Source organism: Ambystoma mexicanum, chromosome 11 (assembly GCF_040938575.1).
Source record: "Ambystoma mexicanum isolate Mex_15411 chromosome 11, UKY_AmexF1_1, whole genome shotgun sequence".
NCBI lineage: Eukaryota > Metazoa > Chordata > Amphibia > Caudata > Ambystomatidae > Ambystoma > Ambystoma mexicanum.
This window is the reverse complement of record NC_090934.1, coordinates 543080614-543095068: the sequence shown is the minus strand read 5'-3', so window position 1 is coordinate 543095068 and position 14455 is coordinate 543080614.

The window sequence follows — 14455 nt, the reverse complement described above, 5'->3', positions numbered from 1 at the left end:
GTGTCCATTGTTTCCATTGTATTGTGAATGTTTTCCATTGGTTAATTTGAAATTAAATCTGATGTAAATTGTGACTGCATATTTCAAAATGTTGCCTGTGTTGTTTTAATAACGAAAAGTAATTCGGAGTTGAGATATTGTGTAGTGCCACAGCATTGGTGGTTGATGTTGGTTGCTAGTCCTCTTTGTCAAACCTTAGCTAAATATGTATTCTTACTATACATCGGTCTGGTTCTTAGCTTATTAGTGGTACAAATGGTATTTGTTGGGGTTGGTGCGAGGTGGGATGGAGGCCTTACTAAAGTTGAATCTGTACAAACTATTTGGGTGCGCAACACCTTGCTTAGGGGGGAAAAACTCCCGGAGTTGAGTGTGACCACCTAATATAGTCACGGCACTACCCCATCCACTTCCCCTATAGAATCACTAACTTTCCACCTTCAACACAACTAGAGAGATAACTTTTAGGCTAATTTATAGACTTCCTGTACCCAAGCTTAATTTTGTCAATGACTTGGCAGACATGTTGGTGACTAATGAGAAGCTGGTGGTTCTGGACGACTTCAATATCTGGACAGAATCCAGAACTGATAAATCAGACCTTCACTTAATTGATTCTTTACAAGACTTGGGTATTTTACATTTAGTAACTTTACCCACCCACAAAGCTAACCATACATTAGACCAAATCTTTGCGTGGACATCAGAGATCTGTGTTAGTGAGCCAATGATACTCTCATGGTCATACCACTATGGTATTCCCTTCTATATCCTCATCATTTTTAAAATGGAAAGAACTGCCTTTCCAAAAAATGCTACAACCACATGATCCTGGAACAGAATCTCCAAAGACTAATATACATGACTGATATTGGCCTTGTTCTCTTCACCTTTTAACAATACTATGGCCTTAGAACCAAATGAGCACTTAAGGAACCTAGACTCCACTATGATGGATCTCCTCGTATGCCCTTTAATTCAATGCAGCTACTATCTGAGTAACTTGCTTCTCTCTGCAAAATGCTCTGGTTCCCAACTGGACCTGATATCACCCTTGGGGTGCCCAAATGGTTTTCATGGAGGGCCAAAGGTACCTTCAAAGTTGTGCACAGTGGGCCGGACTACTAATTTGTGGCGTCAATTTGGGGAGGAGTGATCAAGCAACCTAAGCAAGGTGGCGAAGCACAGAAAATGAAAAAGAAATAGAAAAAGCATCCTGGCCATGGAGACAGCGGCCTCAGAGAGTAAGTACTGTGACGAGGAAAAACAGGACTAGGAGTAATGAAGAGTAATGGTAAGTAATCCCCCCAATCTCACCCCTGTTAGGTGATCGCCAGCAGATGAACACTTCATTTGCAAGTGTGGAGTGTTGCAACATGCTTTCAGTACCATTTTTCACTCAAATTAACAAAGTGTTTCCTTGTTGTTACTTTCTTTGTATATTTATCTTCAGCTGCTGTCCAGTGCCACGTTCCCAGTCCCTCTCTCTTCCAGTCTCTCTCCCTGTCCCTTTCGCTCTTTCTTTCTCTCCCCTCTTCCTCTCTCTCTATATGTTACTATTTATGTCTCTCTTTCTGTCTTTGTTTATCTCCCCTCTTCCTCTCTCTCTCTCTCTCCCACTATGCTGCTATTTCTGTCTCTCTTTTTCGATCTCACCCCTCTTCCACTCTCTATCCCTCTCTCTTTCTCTATGTTACTATTTCTGTCGCTCTCTCTCTCTTTCTCTCTCCTCTTCCCTTCCCCCTCTCTCTCTCACCCTCTTCCTATATTATTATTTCTGTCTGTCTCTGTCTGCCTTTCTTTCTCTCCCCTATTTCTCTCTTTCTCTGTGTCTGTCTCTCCCTATTACTATTTCTGTCTCTCTCTTTCTGTCTTTCTTTCTCTCCCCTCTTCCTCTCTCTCGCTGTCTCTCTATGTTACTACTATTTCTGTCTCTCTGTTATTATTTCTCTCCCCTCTTCCTCTCTCTCTTCCTATGTCACTATTTCCGTCACTCTCTCGCCCTGTCTTTCTTTCTCTCCTAGTTTCCTCTCTTTCTTGCTCTCTGTTTCCCTCCATATGTTACTGTTTATGCCTCTCTTTTTCTGTCTTCCTATCTCTTCCCTTCTTCCTCGCTTTCTCTCCATACAGTAGTGTTTGTGTATGTGTGTGTCTCGCTCTCTCTTTCTGTCTTTCTATCTCTTCCTTCTCTGCTCTCTACCGCTCGCTCACTTCTCTTATGTCTTTCTTCATCCCTATCTTTCACTTTCTCGCTTGCTTCTCTTTAAAACTCCCTATCTCTGTGTTGTCCTTTTTTGTATCTCACTTTCTCCCACACTCTCACCACGTATTCCCTCTTACCCTCTTACATTATCACCCTTTCTATCTCTTCTCTCTCTCTCTCTCTCTCACTCACTCTCTCTCTTTATCTCTCACACACATTGCTATGCTGAGGGAGTCCGGGAGTAATTTGCTTGAAGGGCCGAGATATGAGCAACACTCCAGGAGCTTGCACCCACCTTCCTCTCGGTGCAAACCACACCCCCTTGCAGTCCTCCACATGTGGGGGGTCTGCACTGCTATGCTGTGCTCTGCAGGAGCATCCCGGTGGGCCTTCCCATTGTCCTGCATGGCTGCGACTGCTCCTCCCTACAAGCCTCTTTGCCCACATTTCTGGCCCTCCATTGGCTCAGCGCACGCATTACGTACTCATACGTTGTACGAGACATGTTAAGTGTGCGCTGAGCCAATAGAGAGCCAACAATTGTCCCGGGCAAAACTGTTTCTTTATTTATGTAATGAGATGCAGCTGACTGCTTGAAGTAGGCCACATCTGATTACAAAAGTAAACACTCTTGGTGGGCCGCATATCATGGATGAGGGCCGCATTTGGTGCATAGGACATATGTTGTGCACCCCGGACCTAGGGCCTCTATCCATTTGTAAGGTGGTTCTCCCAAGGAAAAAGGGGGGATGGTAAGAGTAGCTACCTGTAGGAGTTCTGAACAAAGGATACTACACCTTACCGCACACATGTGCAAATTTGAATCCAGGTGGGATGGTCTATACTTGCCTTCTCTGCAGTCCAGCCCACTGGCCAGCTGCCCTATGTTGGCACCAGGTGAAATAAACAGTCACAGCCTGGTAACATTTGAATGGAGTACACTCCTTCTTTATATAATCCGTTAAAAGAACAATAGGAACAACTCTCCAAGTTATATGGCAGTTACCACCTCCTGTAGTACAATCGCGGAACAGTCTTATATTCTTACATTCTTACATTTGCCTCCAATAGTCATACTTCTCATATACCCCACTATGCCACTGGAGAATAGCAGTACCATTCAACATGGAATCCCACTACAAAACTGTTTACAGTGGGATCGCTGTTGATTTAACTACAGTCTCATTTGAATAAACACATAACTGGTTCCCTTTAGGTGGGAGCACCCCAGCGCTTTCTGTAGCACATATAGTAAGTAACCAACTGCTTTGCAGCCAATAAGAACTTATGCTAATAAGAATTATACACGAGTTAGAAAACAAACACTTTACATTCACTGGCAGCCTGTTTGGCGAACGATATATATGTCACTTATGTAAACCCAACACAGCTCTTTCACATCAGTGGTGCAATGGTGAGAGGGATTTCTCTCATATGGTACATGGCCAGCCCTTTTACTACTTGCGAGGTACTTGCTGAAAAGACTTGCCACCTAGATAAATAACCATTCTTTACTTCATGGGAGACATTGGTGAGTGTGGTTTTACACATTAGACCATTTAACCCTCTTTCACTTCATGAGTCACTTAGGTGAACCAGGGTCGGCACATTAGATAAATAAACCCTTTTTTCACTTCATGAGGTACATTGGCTCCCGTAGGTTAACATCTATGGTAAATAAATGCTCTTTCACTTCAGGAGATACATTGGAGAACAGGGGTTGACCCATAACGTAACTAAACCCTCTTTCACTTCATGAGATACAATGGCGCACGTGGGTTACCACCTACAGAAAATAAATAAATACTCTTTCACTTCATGAGGTACCTTGACGAGCATGGGTTGACACATTAGATAAGTAAATCCTCATTCACTTCATGAGATAAATGGGCAAACGTGGTTTGACACCTCAGGTAAATAAATACTCTTTCACAGTTTGGGCCTTTCCCAGTGACGGCCAGCTACCAGTTACGCCCTCTCGTAAGGTGCACACTCCCCTCCAGTCGATCCCTCAGCACCATGCGGAGCCCCTCGTGATAGGCTACCTCCTCCACAAAATAAAACAAGGGACGAGGAAAGAAGAACAATATGCAATGTCCGGCAGAGGGCCCTGACGCAAGCTCAGAGTTCTGACAGAAACTGACAGACCGCTTTCTCTCTCAATGTACCGTATTAAACGTAAGAGAAACTGCTACAAAGAACCCCTATATGGGAGGTTTTTCTACCTTACCCCTTCTCTCTATTCGCTTTCTTTTTTCGCTCGGAGGTTCTCTTAAGTAACGCAGTGGCAGGAAATACAACATGGGCCGATGGATTGTGAAGACCATGCAAAATACTTTTATACTTCTCACAGGTCGCACTATGTTGCCAGCTCCGGAAGCTTGTTCTCCACTCCTACCTCCTGTCCCAGGAAAATGGTGAAAGGCAGACTTGCGTCTTGTACCGTCTGTCCGCTACCAACAGAGGCACACTCTCACGGGAGCTGCCAGCCCGAGCTGAGCTGTTTCACTCCCACGCCGGTTGCTTCATCTACCCTGCGGAGGGGAGATCACAAGCAGGCCAGGAATGCTCTGGGGAACCTCGTCAGCATGGAGGACAGGGATGCCCTACACGCTCTTCAGGGTGACGTTCTCCCTCTTGCTAGGCAGCTTGCAGCCGCAACATCTACTTCATGGTTCTGTCCATCTGTAAAAGGGTGGGGGGACATTGACAGGATTTTACTCAGAATCACCTCATGCGCACTTTAGCTCCCACCCTGTGCGGGCCGTACCAAGTCCCCCAGGTCCCGAGAGGAAAACAAAACCTGCAGGCATAAAAACAGGACTGAGAGCATTCACATATGAGTCCCTCTTCATTCAATATAAATAAAACTCCCATGCTGAAATGGGTAGAGGTTTACACTTTGATCAAGCAACCCATTTTACAGGAATTCAACACCTCCCTTTCTTGTGATATCTATCCAGATATCTGGAAACTGTACGTTATAAAGCCACTGCTGAAAAAGCCCACTCTGGATTCAACTGACTTGAACTACTACCACCTGATTTCCCAACTCCCTTTCTTGGCCAAACAACGGGAAAGAATTGTAGATAGTCAGATCCAGGTATTTGTGGAAACTATGAATATTCTTGATAACGCCCAATTGGGATTCAAGCCTTTGAGGAGCACTAAACTAATCACTCTTGCTGTTCTAAACCACCCGAAGAGGCCGTGGATAGGGACAGTGTCAGTGCCCTAACCCTATTGGATTTATCGACAGTGTTTGACACCAAAAACCACCAATTCCTAATCAACAGACTACATATTCTTGGCTTTAGGGTAATGGTCCTTAAATGGATACAATCGTTTTTAACAAATCAAATACAACAAGTTATCCTGGGTTCCATTTTGTCCCAAGCTCACCCTTTTGAGTGTGGCATGCCACAGATCTCCAGTCTGTCACCCATCCTTTTATATCTTTATTTCCATCCTTTAATGGAAATTCTAAGACAGTTTAAATTCTCCTCCATTAACTACACATACAATACCCAGATTGTGGTGGATTTAACAGCTGCCGATACCACCAGATCTGAAACAATAAAATGCTGCTCATCCTCCATAAAATACTGGATGAATACCAACTCAGTAAATATTAATCCCAGCAAAACTGAGATTATGTTGATTAATGAAAACCCGAATGCATGGACCCCCTATGTAGGCCCACATCTTTCGGTCAATGTCCTGTCTCCAAACCTTTTTGTCAAGAACATAGGTATTTTACTGAACCATGAATTTACCCCCCCCCAAAAAATCTAACTTCATTGGTAACTATAACCTGTTTCGTGATGTTAAAAAGAATCAGATACTTCCTCCGTTTTCTGTCTTTCTCTCACCAGGTGATGGTTATAAACTCCCTCATTTCTTCCTGCTTGTATTATGGAAACAGCTATTATTTAGGACCTCGAAATACGCTACAACATGTCTTCAAAGAGTGCAAAATGCAGCAGCATATATGATAATTACATTTAAGAAAAGAGACCATATCATTCCAGCCATTTGTTCTCTGCCCTGGCATCCTGTAGCAAAGCGAATTACCTTAAAAAGTATCTGTATTGTCTCCAAAAGTCTCCAACACCCCACGTCGACTCGTTTAGCCTCTAAATTCACTCTATACACTCCTAAACATTCCTTGCGATCCATCTCTGATAGGAAACTCATAGTACTTAACTACTGGAAAGAAAGACAGTTAGACCGGACATTCTTGGTCCAGACTTCCAGAATCTGGAATTCACTGCCAGCCCCACTTTCAAGAGCACCCAAAGTCCTGCTTTTCAGATAAGACCTTAAAACATTTCTCTTTCATGATCTTTAACAGGGAATCCCATTCACCAGAACCATTAGTGATACCATGTTTACGGTGACAATGGACACTAAAATTTGATCATTAATATCCCAAGCTAAGCTACTATTTTTTTTTTTAAATATATTTTTATTTTATATATAAACCAAACAACAATACAACTGAACATAGATAAACACATTTAACAACAAAAAGCACTGCAATCCCCATCCCTCCCCCCTATGAGCCTGTATGGTGTTCGCCATCGGTATCCGCTGTGAACGGGGCGGCGTCATCGCTCTCAGATTCAATTGGAGCCGACCCCGTTCCAAACAGCTCAGCTATCAACAATTTCCATGCCGCGAGGGAGCACATTTCCTCCTCCTCCCCTGCAATACTGGTATCCCGCCACACAGCCGTCTCGGCCTCCGCCCATTTTTGGAGATCCCTCCACCAGACCTCCATTCGTGGCTTATGACACTCCTTCCATCCCATGGCAATCCTACGTTTAGCAAGCACATAAGCCAAATCTTTCAATTTCTCGACATGTCTAAGTTTACGCGCTCTGGGATATCCCCCCAGTAAGCAGGCCCAGGCTGAATCCACTTTGAGCGTGACACCCTTTCCTGCCAGCTTCTGCGCCACTTCACCCCAATAGCCTGCAATTACTGGGCACGCCCAGAACATGTGTATCATGTCTGCATTCTCCTCGTCACACTTGGGGCACGCCTGGCGTCCAACATTCCGAAATTTGGATATTCTCAAGGGGGTCATGTATGCCCTGTGCGTTATATAAAGCTGTATTTGCTTAAACCTGGCGTTTCTCGATACTTTTTTATGATACCCCAGGGCTCGCTCCCACAACCCATCTGCCATCGGGGCCCCCATCTCCGTTTCCCATTCCAGTCTCAAGTGCACTAAATCGCTCCCAACCTTCGTCATCAACATCTCGTACAACCTAGAGACCTCATGCCCGCCCTCCGATGTGTCATATAGTATCTCCACCGTGGCGTCCGGTTCATCGGCCAGGGTAGTTTCGGGCCACCTATTCCGGATCTCCTGCACTATCCTGTGATATGTCATATATTGACCCCTGTGCAATCCCGACCCTGCCTCCAATTCTTCAAACTCCAAGATGGTCCCATCCTGCCAAATATCTCCCATGGTGACCAACCCCACTGACTCCCAGTATATCCGGATGATTACTCTGAGCTGTCCATCTCCCTTCGCCAGTGCAACCAATGGGAACTGCGACACACACGGCAAAGGGTTACCCATCATCCGGCAGGCCCGTTTCCACATGTTCCGTCCCAAAGCTAGCATTCTAGGCCGCTCCCTCATGCATGCATTAGTCACCCAGATCACCTCTCGCAGATAAAAAGGGGAGCAATCCCTCCCAAACAGCCTGTGTTCAGGGGTCTCGTCGTCAGAGAGCCACCTGGACACATATTGTAGCTGCGCTGCCACATAATAGGCCTCAAAGTTCGGCAGTTTGACTCCGCCCTTCTCGTAGAAGTTCTGCAGCTTCCACAGCGCAACTCTGTTGCGCGTGCCGTGCCACAGGAATTCTCTGCAAACACTATGTAACCTCACAAAAAACTTCCCAGGAATCATGTAAGGGATGTTGTTAAAATAATGCAGAAGCCTGGGCAGTACCACCATTTTAAGCATAGCTCCCCGGCCCATCATCGCTAGTGGCAATCTTTCCCAGAACCTCATGCATTTCTCGATCTTCCCCACAGCAAGTTCAGTGTTATGCTTGTGCTCTTCCACAGTCGTGTGATACACGTCAATTCCCTCCGGTAGGCCCACGATACGAATGTTGTTCCTCCGGGCGCGTCCTTCTGCCTCCTCCGCCCTACTCTCCAAATTGCCCACGCGTTGCACCAGGGCATGGAGTTCACGCTTATGCACAGCGCAGTCCGCCGCGGTAGGGCCCATTTCTTTCTCCAAAGTCTCCGTGCGCTCAGCCAGAGTACGCACGTCCTGCCTTAGGAGGTTCACGTCCTCCCGTACTGCCCCAACCTGGAGTTCCATTGCGGTCTTCAGTTCAGCCACAGCGAGCTGGAGCTTGGTCTCCCAGGTCGCTTTCAGGTCTGCGATTGCAGCAAGGACCTCCTGGTTCGCACCCCCAGCGGCCATTTCCTTGGCTTGCGTTTTATCTTTGCTTTTGGCTCCGTCTGGGCCGGGAGGCGTCTTAGCGTATTCGTCGAGCGTGGGCTGTTTGGTCTTCGTTCTCAGGGGCTTGTTAGACATGTCTCCCGTCCTACTATCCCCGCTCGGATCTAGGGCAGGGTGTCACAGAGCGCTCTTCGGGTGCCCCATCATTATCGCCACATCTCTGACACAAAGTTCCTCTGTCCTCCGGCTCCCCCGGCCATCTGGCTAAGCCAGGTCGCGTCTCACCCTTTGAAGCGCACTTTAGGCCATGAAGGGCTCGGGGCACAGTTCCAGGTCACACCGCACGCTCCGGTTACAAAGTATCTTCGGCCAGGCCCTGCTCCCTTCCCAGGTCCGCGCCGTCGGCCTCGCAGGACTGGGTGTCCTTAATGACCACGATGCACCCGAGTCGTGCACCTTCCCCACCACCACGCTCCAGTGCGACCGTCAGGCGCCCAGATCAATCACTCCTTTGTTCCTTCGTTAGGCGGCGGCGGCCATTTTCTCGTTCATCACACTCTCGCCTCCAGGTCTTCTTTTAGCTTCTTGTTGCGCTCTCACAATGCAGGCCCGTATCGAAACGTGTCCACACGTTCACCTGAGATTCATGTACGCAATCATATCAGTCTCAGCCAAATTACATCGGTCCTTGCACGGTTTTCAGTCGGATAATGTACGGATCTTCGGGAGCCCCCGTACAGACACGTCCTTTCACATGGCTTCCTAGCCACGCCCCCGCTAAGCTACTATTATATAAGTTTGGCAAATTCACTCTGTCCCACATATTGACCTTTTTTCAACAGACATTTGTCCCAATTATGACATACGGTGCGGGCACAATTGTTCCGAGAACAAGACAGTATTGGGATCAGCACAAAAGCAAATTTTGGAAATCAGTGTTAGGACTGCCTCGGTGTACGCCTTTACCACTATTACGTTATGAACTAGGCACGTTATCCATCTATTGCCAAGTTATTTGGAAAATGTGTAGCCTGTTCAGAAAATGTCTATTAGGCTGCATGACACTGAATATTGTAGGCATAGTAGCTCAGTATGTTTTTACCTTAAACGAAAGGTTTCCTAAAGTCTGGTCAAATTGTGTGCTAGATGCTTTATATGATGCAGGCATCTCAATGGAACTCTTGTTGCTGAATCCCACAAAGGCTAAAGTGTCATTACACCGTTTTGATTGGATAAACACCCAGGACCAATGTAGGAAATATCAAGACTTCAACTTGGCAATATTCCCACACAAAAGATATCGATCTACAGAGAGCTATTTAATCAAATGCCTGTCAATGCTTGTTAGAACACAAATGCTCAGAATTCGTTTGAATCTCTGTCGCTCTAAGCAGATTCTAGCAAGAAGAGGTATGATCAGTAAAAACCAAACTGTATCTCGGTTCTGTGGAGACTTAGATCAAAATGAAACTCTTCCACATTTAGTGATAACTTGTCCGGCATTGAATACTATTCGACCAATATATTTTAGTAACTTGTGTCAATTGATGTGTTCCCATTCTGAAGACGATATATGGGGAGTTTTATTAACTAGGTCCAGGAAGCGCAATACATATCACACTTGTTCAGTTTATAAATGTAGTATTGCCAAGAGAAATAAAACTGAGCTAGACTGGTTATAAAAGAAAATCTCATGCACAGTGAAATAGAGCATGATGTATGTGTACATAGCTATGTTATCCATGTTAGCCTGAATGGCCTGCGCTTCCATACTATGCTTTCTTTGAGACTAATTAAACTTGTTTGCAATACAACTTTTAAAATATTTTATATTTGGATTTTACTAACAAACACTGTTATGAATAATGAAATGATATGCATAATGACATTTTGTATGTAAAATGATTGAACAATTTGAAAGGTTGAATCATTCAACCAAACAAAAAAGAAAAAAAAGATCTTTAACAGCCCTCTTGATTGGTAGATAATTTTATGCAATCTCTGCTACTTCTACAGCGGCAAGCTCTATATAAAACACCCATAAAGTAACATGCGCCTGCTGGTCATAACCAATCTAGTAATAATCTCCCATGGGACATATTGACATTTGAGAACAAGGCATAATGTAAACTCATAATAACTGGCAATGATATGTTAACTAGGCACAATGTAAATTGTCAATGATAAGCTAAAGGGGTTAAACTATACAGATTGAAAAACAGAATCATATGTATTTATCAATCTATTTGATGCATAATAGTAGCATTGCCTCTTTGATTTCTGACTTTCTCCCACCTGAATTGCACATCACTCATAGGAAAATGTAGAAAGGCGTATCTTTTCCACCACTACCAAAAAATGTATTGCCTTCCACTTCACCAATGCTCCCTTTTTAGGAGTGCTATGGACCCCACATTTCTGAATCAGCCTGCTAGTTTAAAGCTTAACGTGAAGTAGCTTCTCTGGGGCCCAGCACGATCCTGGCATCTCCTGGAAATCCTCTGCCTGGGTCCCAATTCGGCCCAGCAGAGATGGACTGAGGTGCTCTCCAAAGTGCAGGTTCGGTCGGTGCTTTAATTCATCATCCTCGCAAACTCTGAGTGGGTGCAAGAAACCCACAACCATACACCAGGCCCCAACACTGCCTTCCACACTTAGCATCTCCAAAAACCACTCCCATTCGGGCCACCATCAAAGGTGGTGTAAGAAGGATCCCCTATGTGGCAGCTAGGAGATTACTGATGATGTCACCATATTATTGAGTACCCCAACCAGGTGAGGAGGACTGAGTCAGCCTATCCTGGGGTCCTCCCTGAAACGTTATCCCCCAGACTAGATGCCCAGATTCAGGGGGTGAAGAAACTAGTAGGTTCAATGGAATATTAAATGTTACTGAGGCACAATATTTACCATAGTTGGCTTTGATATAAAAGGGAATTATGCATTCTGGGAGTTGTAGTTGTGGGTCAATTGAGTTGGAATCGAACCAACTTGCCTAAATTACCAGATTACAAAGGTTTGTGAAGGGAAAGTCCAGAACATTTCTAAATTTTTATAAACGTTTATTGAACTTTAACACTATGTAAACTCACATTCCTCGTATGTCTTGGTAGATATGAAAAATATCAATGTAGCCAAACCCTAAGAAATTCTTAAATGAAATTACAGAGCATGTTCAGCTAATTGAGATTGATGTGAATATTCCAACATTGAAAAACCTTTAGAAATTAACACAAGAATGAAAATGATTGTGCAAAATTCCAAGCATATATGTATCGTGATTATCTCCCACTCCCCCATCCCCAGGCAAGGTATCTATCAAAAAACAGTCCAGCACCCTTTCTCTGACAGCACATCCCAGCAAATCAATGCCACACAGGTTAGCGTACATTTGTAAAGTGGTCATAATTGTTTCGAGGTGTAAGGCAGTTACCTACTGGTCACTCTGACTCTCTACGCTGATGAGATTTATACAATCAGAAATTTCCATAGGCGAACAGTGAGTCTACATTGCGTTTAAAACCCATGGTCTTTATGCCTTCAATGATCGACCAGACCCTGAAAGGATGAAGGTTGACACAGAGGGATTGGGTGTTTGCATTGCATCACCCATTACCCCAATTAAAGTTCAATCATTGGTCACATGAGATAGGGTGGAGGGAGATCCTCCACACATCCGACTAGAATGATGTCACTGTGCATATTCGACCTTCAAGAAAGAGATATATGGGGGTCTCTCGATAATCTATCTGACAAAAGTAGACTGCTATAAGGGTCTGATAGCTGACCCAACAATTGTGAAACGCAAGATGCTTTGTTGGGAGGATGTAGTTCATGACCTGGAAACCGATTATCCCCAAATTAAAGACAATTTTTATGGTTGTCCCAAATAACTTGGCCATTTCTGGCCAAACTTGCTCCATTTTGATTCCCAGGTTTGAATCGGAACATTGAAGCAATCGATTTTCAAAAGTATTGGGACCTAATACATGATGTCTTCATTTCAATCGGACTTAGATAAATTCAATATAGTGTGTGAACTCCTTGATGGTATCCCAGGGGGATGGTGGGCTCTGATGATACATCAGGCATTCAGAATTCCTCCAAACCATCCTTAAGGTGTCACACAATTTCACAATATTTCAGAATTGCAATATTCAATCACCAGCCCGGAGAGAAAGTAGCATTCATGGGGAGTTTAAGTAACATAGGAAGAGTAGAATGATCCAAAATGACAATAGCGCAAGAAAGAACATTGGGTATTCATTTCTTTTGTAGAAACTATAAATCGAAGAGAGAGTCATTTGTTGGCATTGCAGAGTAAAACGTGTAGTCTCTTGCTTTAGGATAAAGTACCCTCCATATATCTACTAGCTCAGAATGATTGTATCTGGTCATTAGGTGTCCATGCAGTTCAAGAAGGCTTAGATTGAGAAAGCGGAGATCTAGCCATCCCTGGTGAGAATATTCCATTAAATTCCCTTGCCAGAATTGTCATCTATGAAACATATTGAACATATTTTACAAAGTGATCGGCAAAGAAGGAGGCCTTGTCCCCAGCAGGGGAACTCAGATCAAGGAGGGTCAGCATGTAAAGAACCGTGACGGAGTATGTCCCAAACCCCAGGAACTACAATTTCTATTTCTTTCATGAAAAGCATAGATTCGGGAAACAATGTTGTCACTCCTGATTGCTGGAATGTGTATGAGGGGCTGAAACTCTAACTCATCCATCTGGGTGCCATTCCATGGAAGCATACCGCAGCATCATTTGTTTCCTGAAAAAAATGTACAGGCAATCAGGGCTGGACTGGGTCATAAAATTGTCACGGGCACCAATGTAAAAGTGGTCCACTGTTGCAAAAGGCAATTCATTCCTTTGTGACAGACTGTTTGAATAATACCCAAGTGGCTGGGGTGCAATTTAAAGAATATTTATTCAGCAGCAATGGTAAAAACTATTAGCTGCATAGTGAAGTAACTCATCAAACTGTCCCACATTGGCCAAAAAAAATGCCCACTTTGACCAAAAAGCTGCCCCACACCAGCATTTTACGTGTTTTGGTTCGGACATTGCCCTATTGCTCTATAACCAAGCCTGAGCTTGCAGTCAATTATGTGTGACCTCAAATGTTGCAAAACCTCATGCCTTTTTGGGGGATTGCCCACAACCTTAACTTTCCAGGTGCAAAAAGTAAAAGTAGACATTACCTAAAATTGGGAACAAGCCACAAGTGCAAGAGGGACATTCAAGGCATAATACAGGTTTGTCTGAAGTGCAAACAATAGAAATGACAGACTGAACATCAAAATCATAACTGCAATAACTATGATCCCCATCTTACGACCACAACACATCAAAATATAGGACCAAAAAAACGTTAACTGAGCAATTCCTGGACTTTTGCCAAAAAAGGTGAATGCCTGCTTCAGGGACCTAGTAGCCGGGCTGGGAAGTTCCTCTCCGTTTGCCTGGCAACTATTAAAGGTTGTTAAGTTCCAAGGTTTCCTATCAGCATGCTTTGCGGCTCCATGACTGTCTGGGTAGTTATGTTATTACATTGCAAAGTTAATGATCTGATTTGGCAGGTTGTCTTTTGTTTGAGAGTGTGAGTAACACCCTTCATTTATTAGATGGCGATCCCTGGCTTGGATTCCATTGTTTCCCTGGAACATTTGGAGCTGCCACATTTGCCTTTTCCGAAGGGATGACCCTGGGCTGCTATTGAGTATCCAGAAGGAAGACCATTGATGTGCTTCACAAGATCCTGCAGGCTGCAGGAAGATGAGTGCTGAATGAGGATCTGTAAAGC